Raw genomic sequence first — 14097 nt, forward strand, 5'->3', positions numbered from 1 at the left:
TAAACTTCTCTTGTATAAGTGCATAATAAAGCCTATATGGACATATGGAGTGCAACTATGGGGCTGTGCAAAGCCTTCTAATACCAAAATCATTCAGAGGATCCAATCCAAAATACTCAGAATGATTCTCAGAATGAAGCAAGACAAGTACACCTCCAACCAGAAGTCAGACGAAGATTGAAGAGACAGTGGCCAACACACTTTATTCACTAATTTCAATTTTAATTTTAATTTTCATTTCAATTTTAGTTTCAAATTATAATCCTACATTAATTTTATTTGTTAGTGTTAGTATTGGGAGTGTTATTAGTGGATAATTTCTCCTCTCATGTATTTGCAATACTCACATTTACTAATAGCTTGTAATAGCAGATTGTAAATTTGCAAATTTAATAAAAAAAAAAAACAATATATTTTATAAAACCTAAGACTACCATTTTCTGGTCATCTTCGGGTCTCCGAGCAGGTTAAATTAAAATGCTTAAACAATTACAAATCGTAACTAAAAGAGTTTTATCAGGTATGTTGCAAATAGTGCCAATATTACTTATGTATGGTTTGAGGGAGTATATAAATAATACTTAAATGCTGGTACAAGGATTGTTGTTAGAACGGCGTGTACTGAACACTTATTTACGCTATAATGTTGTAGTCTTCAACTTCATTACACATCGAACTAAATATATTATGTGGGATGTGTTTTGAAAGGACAATTGGGAAGCAACCTATTGTTGTTATGATTAAGACAAAGGTAATTGATGTTACTGTTTGTTTAACTTAAAGTGATGTAGTATTTATTCAGTTATTTATAATTTAGAGGTATCTTTTTTATGAAATACGAGTTATTTTTTTATTGAAAACATTTTGCTAAATAACTATGATGTAATGCTAATTTAATCAAAATATTTAGGATATAGATAATATCCAAGGTGATATTCTAAACAAAAGTTAAGTAAATAAAACCCCTTGTTTTAGGATATGATGGATATAATATAGAATTGTGAAGTCGTTAACCCTCCGTTAGTCGCTATCGGTGTCATACACCGACGACAGAATTATTCATTGAAGATTTACAAATAACTGTTATTTTTCTATCGCCACTTTCTGTACGTCTCCTTATCAAAAAAACTCGTGTTAGTGTATATTCTTACCTGCTTGGGTACAGTTGTGCGAGTTTTATAGTTATTTTCGGTGCTACACTCCGTAGCGACTAACGGTGTAGCTATTACTTGTTAGCATAACTTGCAGATCAGGTAAATATATATTATCTTATTATTGCATTTTATCGGTAAGTTTTGGTCAATTCTTATTTATAGCTGTCCATTGAAGTCAAACAAAAACGCTTGTTGGAATTATGGGAAATGGTTCCTACCGACAACGATGAAAATTATTTTGATGATGAGGGAAGTGAATACGAAATCGATCAAATTGAGGAACACAATGGCGGAAGTGAATCGGAACAAGATGTAACAGACGAGGAAGAAGAAGACGAGGTGCAAGTAATAGCACCTTAGCGTTTATTGGACCAGATAGAGTTACCAGATGGAAAGAGGCTGTTCTTCCGAGAAATGTTAGAACGAGACAAGAAAATTATGTAGTACGTTTTCCGATGTCGAGATTACCTACACGTGGCTTAAAGACTCCCAGTGATATTTTAAAATATTTTGTGAATAACGCTATGTTCGAAATGATTGTGGAAAGTACGAGCAAATATATAGAGTCAATGAGAAATAACCTTGTTCGTGAACGGGATGCTAGACACACTGATATATTAGAATTTCAGACACTAATAGGACTGATTTATTACGCAGCACGTCTGAAAGATAATCGTGTGATTCCAGACGAGTTTTGTAACACTGATAGATCAAGTATAGAAATGTTTCGCCTGATTATGTCACTCCTACGATTTAAATTTATCCTTCGGTATGCGATTCAATTACAAAGCAACTTGTGAAAACCGACTAAAAGAAGACAAGTTGGCTCCTATATAAAGTTTTTTCGACACTTTTAAAACTCGATTTTGTCAGTATATTCCATCAAAACCGAACAAGTACAGCATAAACATTTTTGCACTCTCGGATGCTCAAATGTTTTATACGGCTAATTAAGAGGTATACAACAACCTGAATCACGTTTTAAAGTTAGTAACAGACCTAGTGATTCAACGGCTATGTGAAACTATTTATGACTCAGGTCGAATCTAACAATTGATGGTCTAACAAACTGGTTTACAAGTATCGAGTTGGTGAACAAGTTATACGAAAAGAAAATTACAGTAGTGGGAACCATTAGGAAGAATAATCCGGAATTGCCGTTTAAATTCACAAAACCAAAGCATCCTATAAAATCAAGTTTATTTGGTTTTAATCCACATATTATACTAGTTTCTCATATTCTTAAAAAAAATAAAAAAACGAGTGTGGCAAAAAACCTGTGCCGGTAGAAGTTATACTTCTATACACGCGTTCGCCGTTACAAATTTACATGGGAGTCAATCTGCACAATCATTACATATTTAATGCTATAGGTAAGAGAGAGCAGAAGGAGAAAAATAATTAGGTATATGGTGCATCGTTTGCTGTATATAAACATTTGACCTGTAATAGGAGTATAGCAAATGAAAGATTTTATCAATATTTTAATGAAAATATATATTTTTATATATGTATAAAAGTAGTTGAATGCAAAAAAAAAATTTACACATACTCTGCAGTAAAATTCATTGTTTATTTTGTTACTAATATAAAAATTACAATACAATACACTGCAACATAATTCAATATAATAATACAATACAAATTAAAATGCAATATTCATAAGTATTTAAAACTGCCAATATATATAACTTACTTTACGAAGATAAAAATAAAAAACCAACAACTCGGATTATGTTGTAAATTTTCATTTTATTTTAAAATTTAGCATTTTTGCGTATATTACATATATTTAATAACATTAACGTGAGGTTTTTAAATATTTCAAAAATAAAAAAGGAAATTCATATTGGGATTCGAACTCACGTACACCAGCGTACGAACCAAACACGTAAAAGATTTGCCAATTAGACATGATACTAACGAATTTCAAAATTGACAGTTGTCTGTCATACAGTGATTATTTTGAAATACAAAAGTCTAAAATAATTATGAAAATTTAATAAATAATACAAAACATATCACATGAATAATAATATTAATATATATTATATTATATAAGTATATAATATTATATATAATATATTTATAATATTATTCGATTTTTTCGGGTTTTTCGATTAACCTTGGGTAAGCCTTTGCGTGTCAAGTTCGAAGCTACCATACATTTCAATCCTTATAAAAAACTTTTTTTGCACATAGTAACAAAAAACACCACTATGTTACTAGCAAAGTTTTTTAATATTCTAACTCTACAATTCTAAGTTACGGTAAGATCAATAATGTTTTAATAGATAATATATGGTAGCTAATTATAATTTATTCTCTTTCAGCCCTGAAGAAGCCAAATTAATTCTCTTTGGCGAAAACGTTCGACGAAACAATTGATACACATTAGAGTATTTCTTGCAGATTTCCCCAATATTTAAGAGTTTACTATATATATATATATATATATATATATATATATATATATATATATATATATATATAGTATATATAGTATATATATATATATATATATATATATATATATATATATATATATATATTGTTATGATGTGTTTTTTGTTTGAATGATGAGCAATGAGTATTTTTAATAATATAGGGTTTTTATCGCGGTTCTCAAAGAATTAGCTTGTAAGTACTTTTTTAAATTATCTTTATTATAACTATTATGAAACACACATATATATCTAACTTAGCCAATGTAAATTTAAAATAAACTATCTTTAAATTGATATTCTTATAAAACTAATTAAATTCTATAGACAATCTACAATTTAAACAAAACTATCTTCAAAATTGAAATTGTTATGACACTAACTAAATTATATTAACAAAATTTTGTACCTTTCTTTCACTGAATGCCTAAATGAACTGTTTTCTACTATATAGATTCTAATCACCACTGAATGTCTTCGTACTTCAGTTATCCTTGTTTTTTGTGAAATTACTTTTTCCAATTATCAGCTTCTACCAATTTAAGATATAGTTTTCTTCACCAGCATTTATACACCACCAACCAAACCAGCAAACAGCATTTATATTTATTCTTCTTTTCAATATACCAATATCCACTTATTATAAGTTGATTTATACTAATCTCCAACCATAATATAATTTAATTTCTTCCAATATACTTTTTTAATCTTCAATAATTATTTGTGTATAATTATAAATGTACATTAAATTATATGCATAATTTTTAATCTTCATTTAACTCACTATATTAAACAATTGGACTATCTCCAACTAACTTTCATATTTCTTATAAAACTGCTTGACTGATTTACTAAAACTGTGAACAATTGACTTCACTAATTAATTGTGTCTATCTTCTACTAACTTTCATAATAAACTGCTTGACTTCTAACTAAAAACTGCCATCTTGAATCCAAATCACGGGTATTTATATCTTTTCAATCTTCCAGAACCATCTGGTAAGAAATCATGTTCCAATTTGTTCTATCACTTCTATATAGATGTTCTCGAAAAAAATATCTGTTCGATCCACCGCCATAATCATTATTTCGAGAATGTTCGACTGTAAACAATGGTCACACTCTGCACTCTGAAGAATTCGTTAATGTTCCATTGATAATTTTGTTGACATTTAGGCTTTTCAGATCAGAATAAACATTTAAATCATCAAATATATATAAATTAAACACCTCAAACCAACATTATTATTATAACCCCACATTATATTCGTAAATATTCTTAAACGTCACTTCAGAGTATAAATATCTGTCTATCATTCACTGTATAGTTGGTTGCCTAGTCACATGGCTCACTTACATATATCTACCACATTATAATTACTAAAATACAACTTTTTACAATTATTATATGCTAATTTCTTAAAATGCCCTCACATAAATAATTTTTATAAAATTCTCTAGTATATAACTTATTTAAAACAACCAAATATCTAATATTATGTAGTATATAACTTATAAATTATTTTCTATAAACCCTAATCGTATCAATACCCCAAAATAATATTTAAAATAAATAATTTACTTATTATTTTTTTAAATATTAATTTTCTCATACCTTATTAAATTTAATAAATCAATTTTTTTTATTTAAAATGTGTTAAATACATCCCTGTTCGCTGTCTATGTCAAAACAGAGAACAACGGAGCACAGTTCGGCTATTCTATGGTCAAACTGTCATGTCAAATGGAGCAATGGATGCGATATCAGAGAATAAAATATAACCTTAATTAAAAATATAATAGATATTGTGTTCTGTTTATTTATAGACAAAATCTAGGAATTATTTCCATTCAAAATAACTTTCATCAATATAAATTGGTAAGTTTTTCCACTTTTTATAAAGACATTTACACAATCAATTCTGTATCTAACCCCAAATTATGATTTTTAGGGTACCAAACAATTTCCATATGTACAAAATTCAACAAGTATGATGTCAAATTTATTCACAACAAAGAAATCTACCATCTATCTATGAAATGGATCTATCAGTAAGTTTTTTTTTTTTTTTTTTGAAATTCTTTTCTTTGTTTAGTTGACATATTGGGCATTGGGTAGTAATTTCTTTTGCTATACTTATGTCATTCTTTGCAAAATAATTGTTCCTAAATAGCATCCATAGCTTTCTTGAACCAATATGCATATAATTGTTATGTAAATTTTTCAATATTTTCTTTGCTAAAGTTCTAGTTATTACATATACTTCTATGCCATTTATTATTTTATAATATACTCCATCTTTCCTAAGGACTTTTTGTTTTTCACTCAAATTGATCTGATCTCTTATAATTTCTTCTTTAGAATATAATCCAGTACTTTCTACTAATTGATTTAATCCAATTTTTATTGTTCGCTGCCCTTTTTGTGGTGTATTTTCTAACCTTGATAAAGCATCTGCCACTATATTGGATTTTCCAGAAATGTATTTGATTTCAAAGCAGTATTCACTAAGTATTATACTCCACCGATGTATTCTACTGTTTCCATATTTGTTATTTAATATAGACGTTAAAGCTTGATGATCTGTTTCTATTGTAAATTCATTACCCAACAAATAAAATCTTAATTTTGTGACACAGTGTATTATACTTGCTAGTTCTAATTCTGAAACTGAGTAACCCTTTTCATGTGGCTTTGTAATTCTTGAAATGAATTGTATTGGGTATTCGACCCCATCATGTATTTGTAATAATACCCCTGATAATCTCTCTATTGATGCATCTGTTCTTAATATGAATGGCTGTGTGTAGTCAGGATAGTATATTTTCAAATTTGACAGAAAAATGTTTTTAATTTCTTGGAATGCTAGTTCTCTTCTCTGATCCCATCTCCATTTTACACCTTTTCTCAGTAGTTCAAGTAATGGAATTTCTTTTATACTTAGATCTGGTATCATCCTTTTATAATAATTAATTATTCCAATAAATCCTCTTAAAGTTCTTAAATTGTGTGGTGTTTTATATTCCTGAATGACTTGTGTCCGTTCTGGATCCATTTCGATTCCCTTAGTGTTAAGTTTATAACCTAGATATATGACTTCTTTTTGAAAAAATGTACATTTTTCTTGATTTATTTTTAGTCCAACTTTGTCTAATCTATTTATTATAGTTTTTAGGTGTTTCTCATGATCTTCAGCCGTTTTAGAAAAAATTAATATATCATCAATGTAGTGAATTACAAAATGTTCATATTGATCTAAAATATCATGAAGACATCTACATAGAGCACTGCAAGATGATTGAAGTCCAAATGGTACTACTTTGAATTGATATACTACTCCATCTATCTGAAATCCTGTATACTGTCTACTTTTTCTTTCTAGAGGTATTAACCAAAAGCTATGCTGTAAATCAATTTTAGTGAAAAATGACATTCCTGTAATTCTTCCTAGTATTCCATCTATACTCATTGGTGCTTCAAATTGCTTTTCAGTAATCTTGTTAATATTCCTTGCATCCAAACATAACCTGATTTCACCTGATCTTTTTCGTAATACTACTATGGGGTTAATAAAATGTGTGTCTGCCTTCTCAATGATCCCATCTTCTAACATATTATTAATTGTTTTGTTTACTTCTTCTCTGTATTTATATGGTATTGGGTATGATTTTGTTTTAAAATCTTTTTCTTCTTTAACTTTTATACTATGGATATAATTTTGTGCAATTCTATTTTCTTTATTGACAAGTCCCTTGTGTTGCTGCAATATGGAAATGACTATTGATTTATATTCTTCAGGGCAATTTAAAACTTTCATCATATCTTCTTCTTTACAAATCACATTATTCTTCAATATGTACTCATTATTCCTTGCTTCCAATTTTACGCACTCCGCCTCGTAGGCATCCATCTGCTTAAAATTTCCATTCCTTAAATATTCACTACCATAATTATTCTTTACATTCTTTTGGGACATTTCCCTATCATCAAAATACATTTCTTCTTCATAAACATCATTATTTTCTTTTAATAATATCCTATCAACTCTTATTCCTTCTTCTACCTCATCTTTCTGCATAAATTTAATTATTTGCCCTTCCAAAGTTACCATTTTTTCTTCAAAATCTATCTTTACTTTCTTCTTTTCCAATTCATCATTTCCCATTAATATATCAACACATAAATCCTTGACAATAAATCCTTGCATATTAATTTCTTTATTAAGAATATTAATTTTAAAATTGGCTAGTTTATCAATTTCACCCAACTTCTTATTATTTGCACCAACAATTTTAATTTTTGGAATCTTTATTATATCTGATAATTTTAATGTATTAAAAATAAAATTCTCCGAGACTAAAGTACTTTCTGAACCAGTATCTATCATAATCTTAATCATTTTATTTTTGGCCAAAGCATTTATATAAATTAAATTAATAGATTCAATAATTTTCTCTTCATCTAAAGAAATAAATTCAGAAGGTTTTTCATAATAGCAATGGCCTAACTTGTAATTCAGAAAGTTTACTGCACAAAATTTTGATTATTAGAATTGTCAGATTGTATCTGACCACTTGGATCTGATGTCCTATGTCTTTCCCTACTATGACTTCTACTCACATTTTCTTGCCTTGTACTATTTCGTTCCCTGTCTTCGCAGCTTCTATTCCTTCGAACACAATTTACCTGTCTGTTATAGTTAGGTCGCTCTGTATTTCTTCTATTATTAAAATCTTGTCTATTAATATTAGTACTGTTATTAAAATGTTGTCTATTATAATTAGTATTATTATTAAAATTTTGTCTATTATAATTAGTATTATTATTAAAGTTCTGTCTATTTGGATTACTGTTATTATTATTAAAATTTTGTAAATTATCACCATACCTAGTGTTATCGTTATATGATTGTCTATATTGTTGATTATCATTTTTATTATATTGAAAGTTATTATTGTTTTTTCTGTTGTTATTATTACTTGTCATATTGCCTCTTTGTATTCTTTGAATAAAATTAATAAAACTATCTATTGTTTGAATATTTTGTACAGTTACGGTTTGCACAACATCAGCATCAAAATGTCTAGATACATTTAAGACTGTTTCATCCTCTCTAAGTGGTGGTTCTAAATATTTTGCAACTGTTATCAATTTCAATGCATAATCTACCATATTTGATTTTAAATTTTGATTATACTTTCCAAAATATAGAATTTCTCTAAACTTTGCTTGCTCTAATTCACCCCAATAATAATTTAAAAATTTATTTTCAAATGTTTGAAAGTTATCTAAATCATTTTCAATACTAGCAAACCAAGTTGCTGCATTGTCATTTAATGTCATTCTAATATAATCTTTAATATCATTAATATTATTCACAAATCTTAATTTATGTTTTAAACTATTTATGTATACTCTAGGATGCAAATTTTTTATATTACCAGAGAATTTAATCCCAGTCTCATTTGTTAAATTTAAGTAAGGTCTCCCTATGTCTCTCATTTGTGAAATATCATCTATTCTCTGTTCCACATTTCTTATTTGATTACTATTTATTTGGATATTTTGTTGTATATCGTCTAATTTTTCTTCTGTGTTTCTCCTGTCTTCATTAATTTTTACTTCTAAGTTACATTTCTCCAACTCTATTTTCTGTTCTATATCTATTTTATTATCTTGAATAATCCTCTTTACTTCTGTCCTCTCATTTTCTATCCTTTTTTTGTAGTCATTCCGTATACTTTTTATTTCATTTGCTACTTTTTTCTCTGCAGTTTGAAGTTTTTTATCCATTTGTTTTTCTATTTGCTTTACAATTTTATTATTATTATCTTCTATTTTCTTTTCTAATTTTCTATAATTCTCTTCCAATTTCTGTTCCATTTTTTTCATGTCCTCTTTGACTTCTTTTGAATTCTCTTCCATTTTTTTCGTATTCTCTTCCATTTTCTGTTCTATTTTTTTTATGTCTTCTTTGACTTCTTTTGAATTCTCTTCCATTTTTTTCGTATTCTCTTCCATTTTTTTCGTATTCTCTTCCATTGTCTTGTTCATCTGCATCATTAATGACATCAAAGCTGCCATATTGACATTTTCCTCTCTTTCTGGATTCATTTCTGCAGTATCTTGTGGAACTTGAACTAAACTCTCCTCTTGTATAGGTTGTGTTTCTACTTCCACATCTTCTTCATTCTTTTTGCTTCTTGTACCTTTCTTTCCTTGAGACATTTTGAGACTTTACTTGTTCAAATATAATAAATTCTATAATTTTTCCTTTCTACTGATAATTAATTTAATTATATGAGAGCACTTATCTTCCCAAACTAATTCTTTTAAATAGAGAGCCACCGCGTTGGGTGCCAAATTGTTATGATGTGTTTTTTGTTTGAATGATGAGCAATGAGTATTTTTAATAATATAGGGTTTTTATCGCGGTTCTCAAAGAATTAGCTTGTAAGTACTTTTTTAAATTATCTTTATTATAACTATTATGAAACACACATATATATCTAACTTAGCCAATGTAAATTTAAAATAAACTATCTTTAAATTGATATTCTTATAAAACTAATTAAATTCTATAGACAATCTACAATTTAAACAAAACTATCTTCAAAATTGAAATTGTTATGACACTAACTAAATTATATTAACAAAATTTTGTACCTTTCTTTCACTGAATGCCTAAATGAACTGTTTTCTACTATATAGATTCTAATCACCACTGAATGTCTTCGTACTTCAGTTATCCTTGTTTTTTGTGAAATTACTTTTTCCAATTATCAGCTTCTACCAATTTAAGATATAGTTTTCTTCACCAGCATTTATACACCACCAACCAAACCAGCAAACAGCATTTATATTTATTCTTCTTTTCAATATACCAATATCCACTTATTATAAGTTGATTTATACTAATCTCCAACCATAATATAATTTAATTTCTTCCAATATACTTTTTTTAATCTTCAATAATTATTTGTGTATAATTATAAATGTACATTAAATTATATGCATAATTTTTAATCTTCATTTAACTCACTATATTAAACAATTGGACTATCTCCAACTAACTTTCATATTTCTTATAAAACTGCTTGACTGATTTACTAAAACTGTGAACAATTGACTTCACTAATTAATTGTGTCTATCTTCTACTAAATTTCATAATAAACTGCTTGACTTCTAACTAAAAACTGCCATCTTGAATCCAAATCACGGGTATTTATATCTTTTCAATCTTCCAGAACCATCTGGTAAGAAATCATGTTCCAATTTGTTCTATCACTTCTATATAGATGTTCTCGAAAAAAATATCTGTTCGATCCACCGCCATAATCATTATTTCGAGAATGTTCGACTGTAAACAATGGTCACACTCTGCACTCTGAAGAATTCGTTAATGTTCCATTGATAATTTTGTTGACATTTAGGCTTTTCAGATCAGAATAAACATTTAAATCATCAAATATATATAAATTAAACACCTCAAACCAACATTATTATTATAACCCCACTTTATATTCGTAAATATTCTTAAACGTCACTTCAGAGTATAAATATCTGTCTATCATTCACTGTATAGTTGGTTGCCTAGTCACATGGCTCACTTACATATATCTACCACATTATAATTACTAAAATACAACTTTTTACAATTATTATATGCTAATTTCTTAAAATGCCCTCACATAAATAATTTTTATAAAATTCTCTAGTATATAACTTATTTAAAACAACCAAATATCTAATATTATGTAGTATATAACTTATAAATTATTTTCTATAAACCCTAATCGTATCAATATATATATATATATATATATATATATATATATATATATATATATATATATATATATATATATATATATGTATATATATATATATATATATATATATATATATATATATATATATATATATACATCCTACTATCATTTTCGCATCGATACATTATGCTTTTACCATCAATTTAGCATCGTCTTGCAAAGTAGCATCTGTATATCGACGCTACTTTACAAGACCTTAATAACTGTTTTCCCGTACTTGTTACAAGAATTTTAACCATCTCATTGATTAGAGTTTTGATACCGTGTTGGTATTTTAAAATATCTGCTTTCTCTTTTTATCTCTTACTGAGTTATATAAGTTTATTCCAGAAAATATTTGAGTCTAAAATGATGGTACAGTGAAAATATTATATATATTTAGTTCAGGGTTTTACCGTTTACTCGCTGCCATTATATACATGAAAATGTATATCCCACTTTCATTATCAATCATTTTAGCATCAGAAATTTGGCATCGCTGTTGAATATAATATTACCCACAACGAAATAGTAAATTTAAGAATATATATATATATATATATATATATATATATATATATATATATATATATATATATATATATATATATATATATATATATATATATATATATATATATATATATATATATATATATATATATATATATTTTTCATCCACAAATCATTCTGGCATCATGTTTGGTTAAAAGTAACGGGTTATGATATATTGCAACTACCTATTGTATCTTCGCTCCAATTCTTCCAGTCGCGACGTACAGTCTCTCAAATGATAGGATTTAACCAATAAAATACAATAAGTCAGAAGAATTAAATATAGCAGCATGTCAAAAAGGCCTTAATTATATATCTTCGTTTCTATAAGTCCAATCGTGACGTACAGTATCTCAAATGACAGGATTTAACCAATTGAAAACAATGAAATAAAAAAAATTAAATACAGCAACATGCCCAAAGGGCCGTAGTCACGTATCTTTGGTATTATTAGTCCAATCGTGACGTGTAGTACCTCTAATGATAGGATTTAATATAAATAATACAATGGGATAGAAAAATCAAATGCAGAACAATGTCAAAAGAGCCTTAGTTGTGTATCTTTAGTTCTATTAGTCCAATCATGACGTGCAGTACCTCAAATGAAAGGATTTGACAAATAAAATACAATGAGGTATAAAAATTAAATGCAGTAGCATGTCAAAATGGCCTTAGTTATGTATCTTCGGTCCTATTAGTCCAATCGTGACGTACGATACCTCAAATGATAGCACGTAACCAATAGAATACAATGACATAGAAATCAAAACAGCAACACGTCAAAAGGGCCTTAGTTACGTATCTTCGTTTTTAGTGGTCCAATCGTGACGTACAGTACCTCAAATGATAGGATTTAACCAATCGAATACAATAAGATAGAAAAATAAAATACATCAGCTTGTCAAAAGGGCCTTAGTTATGTATCTGCGGTCCTATTAGTCCAATCGTGACGTTTCGTACCTTAAATGATAGAATTTAACTAATAGAATACAATGAGATATAAAAATTAAATAGAGTAGCCTGGCAAAAGGGCCTTAGTTATGTATCTTCGATCCTATTAGTCCAATCGTGACGTACAGTACCTCAAATGGTACCATTTAACCAATAGAATACTACGACGTAGAAATTAAATACATCAACACCAAAAGGACCTTAGGTATATTATATCTTTGCTCCTATATATGTTATGTCAAAACAGCCTTAGTTGCGTATCTCCGGTACTATAGGTCTAATCATGACATATGAAGCCTAAAATGATAGGATTTAACGGAGATAATACGATGGTGGAGAGAAATTAAACATGGCGGCATCTAATAACACCTTAAACTGGCAGCAATAAAACGAATTAACGCACAGAAGTGTGTGGCATATTACGTGACAGGATTATTAGCGAATACCATACGATTACGTCATACATCTCTTTGCATACGTCCACTTTTAGTTAACTACTTAGTATGTATTCAGTACTTTGCTTTACGGTTATTAAGGCATGGACTCTTAAGCAGACGAATGTTAAAAATCTTGAAAGCTTTGAGATGTGGTGCTACCACCGTATACTAAAAATAAGTTGGGTGGATAAAATTACAAATGAAGAGGTAATACGCAGAATAAATAACGATCCAAAAGTTATACTGAATATAAAAAAGAGAAAACTTGAATAGTTTGGCCACCTGATGAGAGGACAAAAGTACACATTCCTACAAAATATAATGCAAGGAAAAATCCAAGGACGCAGAAATCCAGGTCTTAGAAGAATGTCCTGGATGAGAAATTTAAGAGAGTGGTTTGGCTGTACCACTAACGAATTATTCAAAACAGCAGTAAATAAAATTAGAATCGCCCTAATGATATCCAATCTCCGATAGGAGAGGCACTCAAAGATGAAGATATGATAAACTCGAAAAATCTCCAACGTTCACTGTTAGACATATGCCTCCCGTTCAGGGCAAACATTTACTGCTTCTTGACACTGTGACGAGAATGAGATAGGATTTAACAAATAGAATGACAGAAAACTAAACAAGACAGTGTGTCAAACGTGGAATGCGTCGCAGAACGTGAAATATTAGCGTAAAATTATATGATGGCCATAGACGGTTCTTTAATACCCAGCAAACGACTCGCTTTGTAA

The sequence above is a fragment of the Diabrotica undecimpunctata genome, chromosome 6, assembly GCF_040954645.1.
Source record: "Diabrotica undecimpunctata isolate CICGRU chromosome 6, icDiaUnde3, whole genome shotgun sequence".
NCBI classification, from domain to species: domain Eukaryota; kingdom Metazoa; phylum Arthropoda; class Insecta; order Coleoptera; family Chrysomelidae; genus Diabrotica; species Diabrotica undecimpunctata.